At 38.5% G+C, this 17398-nt stretch overlaps 1 pseudogene; it reads left to right on the top strand.

The window, feature by feature from the left end:
- Positions 1–296: 296 nt before the first annotated feature.
- Positions 297–17398, top strand: part of LOC131513107 (peptidyl-prolyl cis-trans isomerase FKBP8-like) — a 33429-nt pseudogene continuing 16327 nt past the window's right edge.

The raw sequence follows: 17398 nt of genomic DNA, 5'->3' as shown, positions 1-17398 counted from the left end.
GCAAATGAAATACGTATTTGCCATTAGACTCTGATTCTACCTAGATGAACAGTAGCTGAAAAAATTCTAATTAATTGAATTAATTAATTGAATGCTCTTCTTTAGTGTTGTTGGAGAGTTACATTAAGTTATGTAAATAACACCAAATTCCATTGGATCATAGTAGGTCTATTACTTTAAAAAAAATTAAATCTTTATTCATGAATATTCACTTTGGTGAGACACTTGTGGCTTAAGGTGGACTTCATAAAAAATAGATTCTGAGATGGATTTTTGGGTGTCAGGTTTATTAGGGAATGCCCTCAGGAATACTGCTAGGGAGTAATGTGATGCACATGTGCAAATTTTCTCAGATTGAGGCAAAGGATCCAGGCCTTATTACCCTTCCTTCACTGACCAGCCCACCGGATGTGAGCTGCCCACAGGGGAGAGGATGTGCAAGGCAGCCTCCTTCAAAGGAAGAGCAGTTCCCCAAGTATGATGCAACTGTGAGCTCTAACCACCCAGTGCTCCGAAGCAGTGCAGAAATGACTACCTCCCTCCTGAAGGTGGTGGGTACACAACAGTAAGTGCTACAAATTTCAAAAAAAAAAAAAAGTCTTCCAGTATACCATTGGCATTCTGACCATGATATCATTAATACTGAAATTGAGACCTGAAAAGAATATAGGTCATCATCAAGCACCAACCCTCTCGGAGCATTAAGGGGGAAACCACACAGATACACTCTACAAATCAAACAACTTTGAAAGACACTGGACTAATGCTGTTCAGCTCAATTTCAACTCCTGTTTATCCATATTCTATATATTCCTCCTCAGGTTCCTCACTTGGATGCCTAAATGGCATATTAAAATAAAAATCAACCATTTGACTTTCCCTGCATAAGTGTGCTTCTCTCCCAAGACACCTCGCTTCAGCAAGCAGTACAGTCATTCTTCCAGGTGCTCAAATTAAAATCATCTGACTCAGTATACCTCACTCCCTGTTGTGCATCCAATGCGTTAGTACATCATGTAGGCTCTTCCTACAAACACAAGTAGAATCCGAGCACGAACACAGTCACTCCTTTAGCATAAGCCTCTATCTCTGCTTGACTATTACAGCAGCTTCCTAAGAGGTCTCTCCACCTCTCCCTTGCCTTGTAATCTATTTTCCACATATCAGAGTGATTCTTTCACAACTGAGAAAGACCATGTCACTCCTTTGCGTAAAATATTCCAAACACTTCGTAATTCCCACACAGCCCCACTTACTATCTATCTTAACCACCTGCCAAATTCCCCTCATTCCCTTTGCCCTGCCTACACTAGTCGTGCTCTTCCTAGAACACACCCACCAAACTCATGTCCAACCCCAACGGCCTTTTTCACTTGGCTTGCTCTGCCTTGAACTCTGGGCAGAGAGTTAGATATCTGCATGGATGTTTCCCTCACTTCTGTGGTTCACTGGTGATCTTTTCACAGCTTTTGTGATCTTGAAATTCAACTTTGTTCTAATATGGCTGTTAGTATTGATGGTAGCTTACTTTGTTGAAATACCTAGCACATAAGCAACGAGCACAGTAGAAAAATAGAAAAGGTAAAGATGATGATGGAGAAAGTAATTTTGCAGTTTTGCTCAAAAAAAGAATGTTCTAACAACTACTGCCATATGGAGGGGACTGACACAAAGGTGGTCTCCAATGTCCAAAGGGGGTCCACAAGGTGCTAGAGAATCACCTGCTGGTGATTATATTCATGGGCTTGGATTACGGATTGGCCAAATGAATCTCAGGTTATCTTACACATCTGAGTTCATATGATTTTATTAGAATTTTAAAGACCTTTTTTTTTGTTTTTTTACTATTTTTTGAACCCCAGGATATTTTAATTCATGGTCAGATTTCACTAGACAATCTATCTCAACATGCTCATGGTTTGCCATTAAGATGACTCTTTTGTAAATAAGGTAAAAAGCAGCAGACTTTTTTGAAGCATTCATTATGCATATGAGTACTTGATTAGAAATATGGCAACGGGAAATAAATAATCTCTTGAAAGTTCATTACTGAATGATGCTATCATGTTCTAAATAAGCACAGTGTGAATTTCAGACTGGCTCATTAATCATTAGAAGACAACTCTAATCAGTGGAATGTGACTCTAACTTTACTTTGGGGCAATTGTACTTGATTGAAAATAACAGCCAATTAAGAAAAAAAAGTACAAATGATTGGCAAGAAGGAAAGAGAGAACTTTAAAATCTTAGACATAATGACTCCATTGATTGCTAAAAATTGAGTTGTTTAAAACTTTCAGTTTGTTATAGTTGCCCTGAATTGATCCTGCACTATGGAGACTAAGAGAGTAATTTCTAAATATACTATACAGCATTCATTCTCTCCTTCCTTAGTTTATAACCCCAATTATATCTGACACTACAATGCACACATGGAATGGGCCACATTTCTAGCGATCTGCCTTTATGGTTAGGTGACAAAATTCTGGAGAATGGGTTGTAACTTAAAGTGATGGGGAACTTCTGAGGAGAAGGGGCTATATTTTCTGTTTTTCAAGAATTGACTCAGCAGAGAGATATGTTGTTTTGCCTTCTCCCTTCCTCCTGCCTGAAGATCAAATTTGATGGATGATGCTACAGAAGTCATCTTAAATGTGATTCTAAAGAGGGTAGCCAGTTAATGGTGGAATGGCCCTGGACAACTACCTCTCTTATGTGAGAAGGAAATAAACTTCAATCTTGCCATTGTTTTGACTTTTCAGAAACAGACAGCCAAACTGAAGAGGATAATGCTCTGATGCATGACATTATACTGAGTCCAGTGGACTTACTCTCTAGAGCACAACAAAGAAAAAATGCAGTGAGTACCAGTTATCTGTCATAATCTTTTGCCCAGCATTGCTTCCTCTGCTATAACAGTATCTCAGCTTTTGTAGAGCCATCTCTCCATCATTGGAAATTATTCTGCTGAGACCATAGAACAAGATATCCTCTCTCCTGAGCAGGAGGTAGATCCATTAGCCAACCTTGAATGATTGGATTCCATATGCCCTAATCTTGAACCTTGAGTGACATAGAAGATGGACTTGGGAGCAGATTCTTCCACCATCATCCCAAAGGGGCAACTCTTGGTTTCTAGCCAACTAGACACTGTCCTTTATTAACTGTCCTAATATTAACTGTCCTTTATTAGTGTCCTAATCACTGTCCTTTATTAACTCTAGTTATATGTCTTTTTCTTCAATACAGTAGTCCTCCCTTATCCAAGGAGGATATATTCTAAGACCTTCAGTTGATGCCTGAAATCATGGATAGTACCAAACCCTGCATAGTATGGTTTTTTTCTATGTATACCTATGATAAAGTTTAATTTATAAATTAGGTACAGTAAGAGATTAAAAATAACTAAGAAAATAATTATAATAATGTATTATCATTAAAGTTATGTGAATGTGGTCTCTCTCAAAATATCATATTGTACTGTACTCACCCTTCTTGTCATGATGTGAGATGATAAAGTGCCTATGTGATAAAATGGAGTGAGGCCAATGACACAGGCATTGTCATAGCAGCATTAGGCTACTATTAACATTCTGACAATACATCTGAGGGAGGATCATCCTCTTCTGGACCACCATTGACACAGGTAACTGAAACTGCACATAAAGCAGGGAGAGTACTGTAAATTATGAGCTACTAATACCATTTCAACATTCTTATTTCATCTTTGCTTTCTTTCAGGGAAGGGGCTATATTTTCTTTTCTTTTTGCTTATGTAAACAAAAATGGGTTTTTTTATTCCAAATTGTACCTAACATATGACTAAAGTTGGCCCAATACTTGGTATTAATTAAACTCAGAGCTCATGCCCATTGAAGTTGTCATATTTTATACAATTTTTAGACAGTGCTGACATCAGCTAACTCCTAGGACTTCTGAGATTCAGCATTGGTTCTACACCTGAATGGGATCTTAGGTCACTACTACTTAATGCAACTGGTTACAGTAGATGTTTAATAAGATCAATATAATAAGGCCACTTACCTTTCTCTAGTTTATGACTCTGGAATGTACCGTTAGTCAAGCTAGCCATATTATAGATAATGCCACTGACCACCAGCAACATTTGGAGTGCATAAATTAATCTTCACTCCTGGAATAGCAAATCAAGGATAACATGTATGCTAACTTAGTAGAATTTGAACACATTTAGTACAACCCCAGTTGAGTACCATAGAACATGATCAACGTATACTGTACGTATTACTGTAGCAGAGACTGGTCTAGAATACTAAGCAGACTGACTCTTGTTTCTATGCTCTTTCCCCATGCATAATTGTGAGGTACAAGCTTTAGCTCTGGATTCAGGGAACTGGATTAGTGTCTACATTTTCTAATTTGATCAGCATAATTTATATAAACTAAGACTCTGTTTTCTCACTTCTCATCTGTAAAATGAAAATGATTGAATTAATGAATACATTGAGCTTGGAACAATACCTTGTACTTGGAAATGATATAATACTATAAATGTTGGGTATAATTATTAAGATTAGCAATAATTATTTTAATAATACAAAAGAATTTTATATGTTACTCATTTTATTTTCCACTGATCAATGCAGGATTTAGCATCAAAATTTATAAAGGAAAATAAACACAAAAACAAAACATAGTAGAAAGGTTTTGACTTACCTCCTTTAACTATGAAATATCAAGTGGATAAAAAAAATTGAATTTTTTTTCATCTCTCAAGTTCTTAGAATATCAAACTTTTTCTTAGAAATCAAACTTTTTTTTTTTTTTTTTTTTTTTTAATGTTTATTTATTTTTGGGACAGAGAGAGACAGAGCATGAACGGGGGAGGGGCAGAGAGAGAGGGAGACACAGAATCGGAAACAGGCTCCAGCCTCCGAGCCATCAGCCCAGAGCCTGACGCGGGGCTCGAACTCACGGACCGTGAGATCGTGACCTGGCTGAAGTCGGACGCTTAACCGACTGCGCCACCCAGGCGCCCCTGAATATCAAACTTTTAATCAAATATTTGGTTGAGAAAAGGTCACTTATTACTATGGTATACTGTCTAAAGCTGCACTCAGAGGAAGTTTCATAGTTTTAAATACGTACATAGGCCAAGATGAAAAAATAAAAATAAACTTATAGAAATGCAAGAAACTGGAAAGTTGCCAAATTCAATATAAGTAAAAAAAAATAAGAGAATTTAATAAAGACAGAAATTAATGAAGTAAGAAAATGAAAAAGTACTTGAAGTAATAACTAAGTTAAATAGCTGTTTAATTGAAAAAGTTATAACTTTTATTTAATCCAAAGGGAAGAAGAAAAAGAATGAGAAAATGAAAAATAAATATGGGGAAATAATCACAGATATTGGAAAAAATTAAAATCATCAAAATGTACCACTTGATCAAACTCCATGAAAATATAGTAATTAATTTCCTAGAAAGATATGTATTACTCAAAGTGACCTCTACAGTGGGAAGTTGTTTTTAATTGAATAACCATAGAAGTAATTTGTCAAAGAGCTATTTCCTTAAAATAATTTAGTAAGCAGAGTGGGTTTGTGTAAGTAAAACCATTCTGTTACATGGACCCTCCAGGAGAGGAAATGCTGACCAGTCACATTAGGCAACCCAGGGTGGGGGTGGGGTCCAGCAGACTGACTTGCTGTGTCATTCTTCTTCCTGACTCAGTCCTGGCCAAATGACACAGTGACACCTGCTGGGAGTTGAGCTTTCCTCTGAGACTTTCCTCAATTTCTTTACCGTGGGTCTTCAGTTTTTCACAGGGATAAAGCTCACTCTGGACCTCAGGGTTTCATTGTCCAGTTAGCTTCTGCTCTCTGTGATTTCCCATCGTCTTTCTGATGTGCAGAAACAAAGTGAAATTTCTCATAAATGATGACTTCTCCCGACCCTAATCTCCACAATTCTTTTTTTTCTTCTCTCTTTCTCTTTTAGGGAGAGAGAGTGAGCGCACAAGTGGGGGAGGGGAAGAGAGAGAGAGAATCCCAAGCACGCTCCAGGCTCAGGCTGGAGCCCCAGGTAGGGCTAAATCCCGAGACCCTGGGATCATGATCTGAGCTGAAATGCAGAGTCGGACGTTCAACTGACTGAGCTACCCAGGCACCCTCACAATTCTTTTTTCTATTATGAGTTTATGTTTATTCACACATCTTTCTTCCTTTCTTCCTTTCTTTCAGCAAAATCTTAAGGGGCAGAGGGGCAAACGCACACACCTGTTCTGTCACCTTTAACAGAAAGAATTTGTATCATTGCTCAGAAGAGGTCAGAATGTAAGTATTGAAAGTACAGCATATATTTTTGAAAAAAACAATTCCACGAAAGCATTTTACTGAGATATTTATACTTACAGAGGCAGTGAAATAGCCTCAAGCTGTAACAATATAGTCATCAGATCTATTTAATGTCAACATAGTGGGTATCAATATACTTTAGCACACTACTTGTTATTGGTAAGAGTAAAGATCAAAAATATAAAAGGTGACTTGGCTGAAATATATACACTATGTAAGTGTAGACTACATATCAGTTATATGTTTTAAAAAACAGCTACACTTTGTCACTAAAAAAATACATCTCTTTTCCTCATTTCCCACTTTATTCTGCTGTATTGAAATTCTTATCTCTTCTTTTTATCCCCACCATTAGGGGGAAAAAAAAGGATTGGATGATAGGAACTTTGAAAGACAGTCTTGGATTCTGCTTAGCTTTCAGCCTGATACTCATAACTATCAAATAGGTAAGCCATCCTTTAACAAAATTCTAACATTCTTGGGGTACCTCGATGGCTCAGTCGGTTAAGTGTCTGACTTTGGCTCAGGGAATGGTCTCACAGTTAGTGAGTTCAAGCCCACATCAGGCTCTCTACTGTCAACACAGAGCCTGCTTCAGATCCTCTGTCTGCCTCTCTCTCTGCCCCTCCGCAGATCACTCTCTCTCTCTCTCTCTGTCTCGCAATAAACAAATAAACATAAATAAATAAACTCCAACATTCTCATATTTCGTATTAAATCGAACTACAATACCTACTTATAATATCTGAGGATTTAAGTAATTTCTATAAAATTTTGTATGTGAGACTTAGCATTTATTTTGTTTTTAAATCTAGCTTCAGAAATATGGCATCTCCAAAAATCAAAGTGTTCTAGAACAAGTGCTAACAGGAAACCAACTTGTAAGATTTTTTCCAACAAGCTAATTTGAAAGACATCATTTACTTTATGAGACAGAGTAATCTGTCTAAATAAATGTTCTCAATTCTTTAATGAGTTGATCACAGATTCACACACAATGTAACTGTATATGTGAAAACTTCATGTGTATTAATTTCAATGTCTATAACAAATAAACTCAGGTGAGCAAGTTTTAAGAGACTCGGTATATCAATTTTATATTAATTGGATTAATATATTGTGGTTGTGTACTTCATAAATGACAAGAAAATGCATTATGGTGTTGACTTCCTGATAACACATTAAAACAATTAGTTTTTAACATAAGGGTGAAAGGTGACCTCAGACTTAACTCTTGTTTGAACCGTCACACTGAGAAGTATTTCTTTCATAATGTAATAGGCTTATAACAATTTCATTAGAAATAATTTGGTTAATTCAGTGGGAAAAATAGAAAAACAAATTATTTGACATTCTCTGATCTTTCCTTTCCTGCTTCATCTCCCATACTGTCACCTTTAAAAGATGCTGACACTTGAATTACCTAGTTCTGCTCTCTGCACGGTAGCTTACCGAGACTCTGAATGTGATGGCCACTGTCAACTCCAAGTACAGCTTTTCATCATCCTTCGGCTTTGGGTGGCAACAATGAACAGGGGAGACTGTTTTGTTCCCTGCTCAATGGCATATGGTAGTAATTTTAAAAATATTTGATAAATAAGTAACTGAATGAAAATATAATGAATGCAGTAAGCACAGCAGACTTAACAAGATAAACAAAAATAAAAGATAAATAAAGGTAACTAAAACTACTATTTGTAGGAGACTTTGGGGGAAGAACTCTTCCTATCCTTTGTTCACCTTGTTATTTGCAATCTCTTGCTAACATCTGACATCTTATTGACATGTTTCTTATTTTGTTGACTTTGTCATTCAGAAGAGAAAATACAGCTCAGCATCCCTCTTTTTTTTTTTTTTTTTTTTTTAATTTTTTTTTTCAACGTTTTTTATTTATTTTTGGGACAGAGAGAGAGACAGAGCATGAATGGGGGAGGGGCAGAGAGAGAGGGAGACACAGAATCGGAAACAGGCTCCAAGCCATCAGCCCAGAGCCTGACGCGGGGCTCGAACTCACGGACCGCGAGATCGTGACCTGGCTGAAGTCGGACGCTTAACCGACTGCGCCACCCAGGCGCCCCAACAGCATCCCTCTTTTGAATTGCAGAGAGTGAAAACACTCTGGGCCAAGACAACCAGGCAACTGGATATAAAAATCCTGAAAAGGAATTGGAAGTTAGACTTGAGTGACAGCAGATATACTAAGAAAGGGGGAAAAGTGACAGCAAATAGGAAGAAGAGAACAAAAGACCACTCTGGTAGGGAAATTAGAAAATGTTGCAAAATTCACCTTGAGAGTAATGTCTGTGGACTATTTTGGTATTGAAATTGAAACAGGATTTAGAAAGCCACAGAGACAATAGATAAAATGTTTCATTTAACTATCAAGAACATTCCATTTGACCAGTGGCTTATTTTCTGGGAAAATGTAAACAGAAGGAAAATAGTTTACACAATCACTATGCCTATAAATTAGTAGAGGTCTTATTTACTTTTTGACCACAGAGGGGAAACAACTTTACTGGCAGAAGTACTGTGCATCTCATTCAATTCCTTAAGTGTCCAAGGAAAAAGTGACAATGCACAGCAGAGTCAAGCCACCTGCCCAAGGTAAGTGAAACTAAAACCTGTACCTACTGACTTCTAGAGAGATGGTCTTTTCAAGGTTTATTTGATGGTGGGTTTTTTGTTTTTTTTTTTTAAAATAATTGGACTTCCAGCTTCAATACCATTATGGTAGAGAAAGGCAAGGGCGGCCAGGGAAACCTGCCCACACAGGAAGTGCAGATCAATGGACTGGGATGGGCATGGACAGATTTCTGAAATGGTGGCAAATGATGTCATATGAATCTTCCCAAAGATTCATTAAACAAACAAACAAACAAACAAACAAACATTTGAGGCACCTGAGTGACTCAGTGAGTTAAGTGTCCGGCTTCAGCTCCAGTCATGATCTCACAGTTCACGAGTTTGAGCCCCATGTCAGGCTCTGTGCTGACAGCTCAGAGCCTGGAGCCTGCTTTGGATTCTCTGTCTCCCTCTCTCTCTCTGCCCCTCCCCACTAGTGTGCATTTGCTCTTTCTGAAAATTAAATTAACATTAAAATAAAACCACAGGGGCGCCTGGGTGGCGCAGTCGGTTAAGCGTCCGACTTCAGCCAGGTCACGATCTCGTGGTCCATGAGTTCGAGCCCCGCGTCAGGCTCTGGGCTGATGGCTCGGAGCCTGGAGCCTGTTTCCGCTTCTGTGTCTCCCTCTCTCTCTGCCCCTCCCCCGTTCATGCTCTGTCTCTCTCTGTCCCAAAAATAAATAAAAAATGTTGAAAAAAAAAATTTAAAAAAAAAAATAAAATAAATAAATAAATAAAATAAAATAAAACCACAACTGTTTCTTTTAATGTCTATCTATTTTTGAGAGAGAGAGAGAGAGAGAGAGAGCGTGCAACGGGGGTTGGGCAGACAGAAAGTGAGACACAGAAACTGAAGCAGGCTCCAGGCTCTGAGTTGTCAGCAAAGAACCTGATGAGGGGCTTGAACCCAAGACCAGGAGATCATGACCTGAGCTGAAGTCAGATGCTTAACTGACTGAGCCACCAGGTGCCCCCCAAACCACAATTATTTAAAGGTACTAAGGAACTATGTAAGTGCAAACAAAAGACAAGGGAAATTGTCATCTCAAAAACTTGTCATTCCGGTTAAGAAATGCCTGAATATGCTCCAAAGAGCATCTATAGAGTAAACATTCAGCCTATCCAGCTCAGAAATGCAGAGAAAAGTGCTCAGCATTAGAGTCACAGCTAAGAATGTAAAAGGCAAATCTGTGAGAGAACTGCAGAAGTGCGAAGACCCAATATTTGCACATTAAATTGTGCAGAGGTCCCTCACCGCCCACTAAACTATAAATGTGCAAAGCAGAGCCCTGGGTATCTGGCAAAGAAAGCAGGGAGAGGCCAAATAGAAATAAAGTGCGAAAGATAGATTTATCAGGTGAGATCTGTGAGTTTGCTGCTTTCTTAACCAACTGCATTCCCCGACTCACCTGCCAATCAGGCTTACTGATTTGAAACATCAAAGAAAAGAGTCTGATGCTGGCAAAATATCAGAGTCTTCAGAAGCAGAGTAGCCATGATAGGTGAGTCTAAAAATGTGAAATATGTTTTGCCTGAGTCGGCAGCTTATCACTATGCCATCCCAGTGAAAACCTTCAGGGAATTAGGCTTTAAAAAAAAAAAAAAAAAAAAAAAGCAGCAGCTGTTTGCTGTGAGGAATAAGAAGGATTATCAGCTGCTTCATTTCCAACGTAAAGAACGAAGTTACAGTTTGAATCCAAGAAAATTAACCGACTGCTGTGAAAACAAATTCCCAGAAGAAGACAACAGAGTCCAGAGTTGCTACAACTTATTATCTACAATGTCCACTTTTCACCAAACATTATTAAATACACAAAGAAAGAGGAAAGTGTCATCGATAATCTGAAAAAAATACATAACACAAGGCAAGTGGGACCTTACTTTCAGTTGGCCAGATGATGGCTCTGTTAGACAGCTACTTCAGAGCAGCTATTATGTGTTCAAAAATTAAGAAAAAATATTTTAAAAGAATTAAAGGGAAAAAAAGGTCTAAAAGAGTGAATGGAAAAGATATCTCAACAGAGAAGTGGAAAATATATAAAAATAGAAATTCTAGACTATAAACATTGAAACGAAAAATTCACTAGATGGGACTGGGGAGCCTGAGTGGGTCAGTCTGTTGACTCTTGATTTTGGATCAGGTCATGATCTCACAGTTTGTAGGTTCGAGCTCCACATTGGGCTCTGCACTGACAACAGAGCCTGTTTTGGATTCTCTCTCTCTCTCTCTCTCCCTCTCCCCTTACCCCCTCTTTCTCTTTCTCAAAATAAATAAATAAACATTAAAAAAATTCACTAGATGGATCAACATCAGATTGAAAGTGGCAGAAGAAATAACTGGTGAGATGTATAAGAAGACGAATAGAAATTGCTCAGTCCCAAGAACAGAGAGAGAGAGAGAGAGGGAGGGAGAGAAAGTACTAAAAAAAAATAAATAGAAAAATAATAGTAAAATAACCCCTGGGATAATACCAAGCAGCCTAACACACAAGTAAGTAGAGTTCCAGAAGGAGAGGGGAGAGAGAGACAGGTATAGAAAAATATTTTAAGAAATTATGCCTAAGCACTTCACAGACTGGTAGACAATCTTAACTTTCAGATCAACAAATCAAAACAAAGACTACACATATACATAAAGGATAAATATAAAGAAAACCACACTGAGTCAAACTGCTGAAAAAATAAAGAAAAAAAAAATCTTGAAAGCACCTGGAGAGAAAGAACACAAAACATATACAAGAAAAATGATACAATTAGTAGCTGGCTTTTTACCGTAGTAAAAGGAGTCCAGAAACATATTCAAAGTGCTGAAGAATTTTTTTCCAGAAAAATTTCCTTAAAAAATAAACGGTGGATATTTTCAGATAAACCCACCATGAGGAAATTCATCTCCAGCTGATCTCCTCTATAAAAGAAAAAAAAAAAAGTGTTAAAGGAAGTTCTATAGGCTAAGGGAATTGTTCTCTGACTGCAAGATAATGAAATTACAAATGAATACAATACATCTAGAAAAGCCCCAAAGATACATAAATTAAACAAGTCAGCTCTACACAAGCTAGGGGTCAAAGAAGAAATCACAAAAGAAGTTAGAAATTCATTTGAACCAAATGATACCGAAAACTTTACAGGAGAGTGGGGTTCTTGGGCCCCACACCATGAAAGGAGTGCCAAAGGTCAAAGGCACAGGCAAAGTGTTAGATCTAGACTACAGGTCTAGCTGAAGGCAGACACAGTGTTAACAGAGTAGTTACTCAAACCCTCAAAAGAGAGCTCTGCTTGTGTGGAGAAAGCTCCAGCCCGGGTTCCCACTCTGGTCTAATATGTTAATGAGGGAAAGGGAGGACAAAAAATACTCCATCCTGATTGGTTGGAAGGGCCTCATGCTGACTGACCAATATTGGCAGGTAATTCAGGCAGCTCTTTGACACTTTTTGGAGCATGAGGCCTCTGTTTTAAGTCCTGTTTGTCTATGGGGCCACATTCTGGTTCCGCTTTGTAAGAGAAATCAGTTTAGGGGCGCCTTGGTGGCTCGGTCAGTTAAGCGTCCCACTTCGGCTCAGGTCATGATCTCACGGTTTATGAGTTCGAGCCCCGCGGGGGGCTCTGTGCTGACAGCTCAGAACCTGAAGCCTGCTTCAGATTCTGTTGTCTCCTTTTCTCTCTCTGCCCCTCCCCCACTTGTGCTCCGTGTCTCTCTCTCTCTCTTTAAAAAAAATAATAATAAATGTAAATAAAGGGGGGAAAAGGCAGTGTAATGATAACATCCAACAGAAAGTGCCCCCTTGCATAATGTTTTTTCACTTTGGGCTTGTTCCCTGTCTCAAAAACAGCAAATCAGGGGTGCCTGGGTGGCTTGGTCGGTTGAGCGTCCGACTTCAGCTCAGGTCACGATCTCACGGTCCGTGAGTTCGAGCCCCGCGTCGGGCCCTGTGCTGACAGCTCAGAGCCTGGAGCCTGTTTCGGATTCTGTGTCTCCCTCTCTCTCTGCTCCTCCCCTGTTCATGCTCTGTCTCTCTCTGTCTCAAAAATAAATAACATTAAAAAAAAATTAAAAAAAAAAAACAGCAAATCAACTATGTGGAATTCAACGGAAATAGGGAAAACAATATATGTTTCTATTACAAAAGAAAAAGGTCTAAAACCAAAAATCTAAGTGTCCACCTCAGGAGGATAGTAAATGTAGAACAGAATTAAGCAGAGGAAAGGAAAGAAGGAAGAAAGGGTGGAGGGGAAGAAGAAAGGAAGGAAGGTTGGTTATAATCGCTTTCAAGTCCAACCTCTGGTTCATCTCAGAGTTTCCATCTGTTGATCTTTTGATTATTTTCCCTTGAGGATTTCTCATGGTGTCCTGTCTCTTTGCATAGTGAATATTTGGGGATTGTATCATGGATATTTTGAAAATTACATTGTGAGACATGAGACATGGAGTCCTGTAACAATCCACTAGAGAATATTGATCGGTGGTGGTGGTGGTTTCAGAAGGCCGTTTACCTAGTTGAGTTCAAACCTGAAGTTCTAGCTTCTCTTCCATGGATAGAGTTCCAATGTCAGCTGAACTTTCAAAGCCTTTGCCATGTTGCTTTTAGTGTTTCCTACAGATGCACAGCTCCAGCGAAGCCAGGACTTGTGTCAACTGATAGGCACACTTGGAGCCTCCCCCACCTTCCCTTCTCTCCTCTCTGCAACTTGCCACATATTCTCTGACTCCCAGGCTTCCCTTTTCCTATTCCTCTGGCTTGAATGTTGTCTTGTTTGGTTTTATGTTTTGGTTTTGGTTTTGTTTTGCTTTGCTTTTGGAGTTTTAGCTACTTGCACCGGGCAGTTGTGGGCAAATGGAGCCGCCCTTGGAGCAAACAAGGGCTCCTTTTCCTGTTCCTCCGACTAGGGTTTCTCTCTGAAATTTTCTCCCTGCACCAACTGCACAGTTTCACAGTGAAGCTGCCTTTGATCAGGGCCCAAAGGTAAAAGAGGGGGAAATAATCAGGAAACTCAACGTTGTAAGGGTCATTTCTCCAGTTTGGTCTTTCTCCCCCGATTTATTTGCCATTGTTAATTTTCCGAGTTCTCAGGTAGTTGTTTGGTTTTGGCATTTTGTCCAAAGTATTTCGCTGTAATCGCTGAGAAAGATAAAGAATAGTGGGCTAACTTCATGCTGATTAGCCCCAGAAATCTAGGGGTGATCTTGTTCATCTGCCCCTTTTTCCAAATTTTCTGTGATAAGCACAAGCATTACTTATATATTTAGGAACAAACATAAAACAATACAAAAAGTCTATGCATTAAGTTTTCTACAGCTGCTTGTAATAGGAGTTGTTTTACAGAATTTCAGCCCAGCATAATTGAAAGAAATGGAATATTGCCACTTCTGTAGGATTCTGTTGTTTATATGTATTTGCCTTCTTACTAGAACATATGCCTGTTGTTAGAAACTGTCTCTTACCCATCTTTGTTTCTGTCCGCCGTGCTCAGCACTGCATATAACCCACAGTAGATTTAAATTGCTCTGGATTAGATTATCTGATATCATAGCTCAGAACTTCCTCTGTTTATGTGAAGTGAAGTCCTCTCTGGCTATCTGCTGTAAATAGCTGACGATGTGCTTTGTTTCTCCCTTCTTCCACCCGCACCCTTCACTATTTAATTCAAAATCCTATAGTGACTTACAGAGGAGCTGAGTTGAAAACAAAAGACTCTAAATATTTAATAAAAACAGCTTTAAGAAGAAAAATTACTTCTGTCAATGGTATGTCAAATGGACTTAAAAATTATTTTTGCAAGAAAATAGCAAGATTCCTATTGTTACTGACCCTTCTAAAGGACCTTTCAAAAACAAGAGATTATGTCTAGACCTTGAGAAAACAAATGACCAATGTCCATAGATATATGAAATTAAAGATATTGATCATTTGGGATAAATTTTAACATATCAAAAGACTGATACAATGATACCTTGCATATAATTAGTCCTAGATCACATATCTGACTCATTTTCAGAAAGTACTTATTTGATCAAAAATTTTTCTAAAAATAATGAGCAAAAATCAATGAAGAGATGAATTTTATTTTTTTTGTTTGTTTTATTAGTATGAAAACAGTAATAAATCAGGTTCTGAACTCAGATAATTGAATTAGAATTGCTAATATTACGTAATAATGAGAACAGTCACCATTCTACTGCATCACTCACACTGGTTTAATAAAATTATTTTTTCTAATATGCAATTAATATTGAAATTATAATTTTTTTAAATGTTTATTTTTGAGAGAGAGAGAGAGAGAGAGGCAGAGTGCAAACCAGGGAGGGGCAGAGAGAGAGGAAGACACAGAAACTGAAGCAGGCTCCAAGCTCTGAGTGATCAGCACAGACCCGGACATGGGGTTCGAACCCACGAGCTGTGAGATCATGACCTGAGCCAAAGTTGGCTGCTTAACCAACTGAACCATCCCAGGGCCCCTGAAATTATAATTCTTAAAAAGAGTATCATGATCTCAAATTCTGCCATCTTAACACAACTATGAACATTTTCAATTTTCTTGAAATCATTTTTTTTTTTTCTGGGCATCTGTTTCTCATTTAGCTTTAACGAGTCTACACAATTTATACCACACTTTCCCTTTTTCTAAGCCTTACTATGATGCCGTATTGTCTTCATCACCTTAATTTTCACTGGTACTTAATATGCTAAAAAGAGATGGCACCATGGCTGTTGCAAACAGTTTTTTGGTAGGTAATTAAGCCCATCCCACTTTTTACTTAATTAAATAATACTGTTAGAGGGGCACCTGGGTGGCTCAGTCGGGTAAGCGTCCAACTCTTGATTTTGCCTCAGGTCGTGATCTCTAAGTTTGTGAGCTCCAGCTCCAGCCCAGGGTTGGGCTCTATTAGCATGGAGCCCAACAGAGCCTGCTGGGATTCCCTCCCTCCCTCTCTCTCTGCCCCTTCCCCACATGTGCACGTGCACATGCTCTCCCTCTCTCTCAAAATAAATAAACTTTAAAAAATAATACTGTTTTAAAATTGTATCCAATGTGATTTTCTATTTTTTGATGTTTTTCTTAGTGGGAATTCTCAGAAGTAGAATTGATGTTTTAAAATTAAAATTATTTTTTTATATTTCTGAAAATTGTTATTTAATTGGTGTTCCAAAATGTTTTCTTTTATCAGCAATATATAAATTTACTTTCTTTTTACTTTAATTTTTTTAATGTTTATTTGTTTTTGAGAGAGAGAGAGAGAGACAGAGTGCAAGTGGGGAAGGGGCAGAGAGAGGGAGACACAGAATCTGAAGCAGGCTCCAGGCTCTGAGCTGTCAGCACAGAGCCCAACGCGGGGCTCAAACTCACGAACTATGAAATCATGACCTGAGCTGAAATTGGACGCTTAATGGACTGAGCCACCCAGGTATCCCTAAAATTACTCTTTTTACTGTACTTTTTAAATCATTTAGTGGTATCTTTCCTTTTATTTTTTTTTAAGTTTATTCATTTTGAGAGAGAGAGAGAGGGAGCATGAGCAGGGGAAGGACAGAGAGAGGGAGAGAGAGAATCTCAAGCAGATTCTGCACTGTCAGCCTACAGCTCAATGCAGGGCTGAAACTCACAAACCGTGAGATCAGGACCTGAGTGGAAACCAAGAGTCAGACACTTAACTGACTGAGCCACCCAGGCGCCCCAAGTGGTATCTTTTTGAGGGTGATTGACTCAACAAATAATGGCATGCTGGTGTTATTATGCACTTCTTTGATTACTAATTAGGCTTAAATGTTTTCATGTTTTTATTGTATTATCTTTTGAAGATTGTTTTTATGCCCTTTGTTTTTAGGAACGAGCTTCTTATAGATCGCTCTGATGCTAAGCAACAAGGAAATGTTTGTAATCATTTTTTAATAATCAAGGGAACAACGATTTAAAGCCTTTGTGATCTCATTTTCACCAATGCTACTTTTGGCTCATGGAAACCAGTTTTTTTTTAAATTTTTTTTAATGTTTATTTATTATCGAGAGACGGAGAGACAGAGAGTGTGAGCAGGGGAGGGGTAGAGAAAGGGGTAAACACAGAATCTGAAGTAGGCTCCAGGCTCTGAGCTGTCAGCACAGAGTCCGACGCGGGGCTCGAACTCACAAACTGCGAGATCATGACCTGAGCTGAAGTTGGTCACTTAACCAACTGAGCCACCCAGGCGCCCCTGGAAACCAGTTTTTAATACGTCTAGTTGCTGAACATGAACTGAGCATATAATAGAGACTAGACTCTTTACACTTGCTATCTCATTTAAATATTTTTTTCCATCCAGTGAGGTGGGTACTATTATTTACTGTCAGTTTAGAAGTGACTGGAGAGATTTTTAGAGAGGGTAAATTACCAACTATCACACAGCTGGCTACTGCTGAAGTCAAAACTAGACCCATACCCCACATACTTTAACCACCACAAGCCAC

This window comes from Neofelis nebulosa, chromosome 5, assembly GCF_028018385.1.
Source record: "Neofelis nebulosa isolate mNeoNeb1 chromosome 5, mNeoNeb1.pri, whole genome shotgun sequence".
NCBI classification, from domain to species: domain Eukaryota; kingdom Metazoa; phylum Chordata; class Mammalia; order Carnivora; family Felidae; genus Neofelis; species Neofelis nebulosa.
The sequence above is the reverse complement of the archived record's forward strand: the minus strand, read 5'-3'. Positions and strand labels throughout refer to the sequence as shown.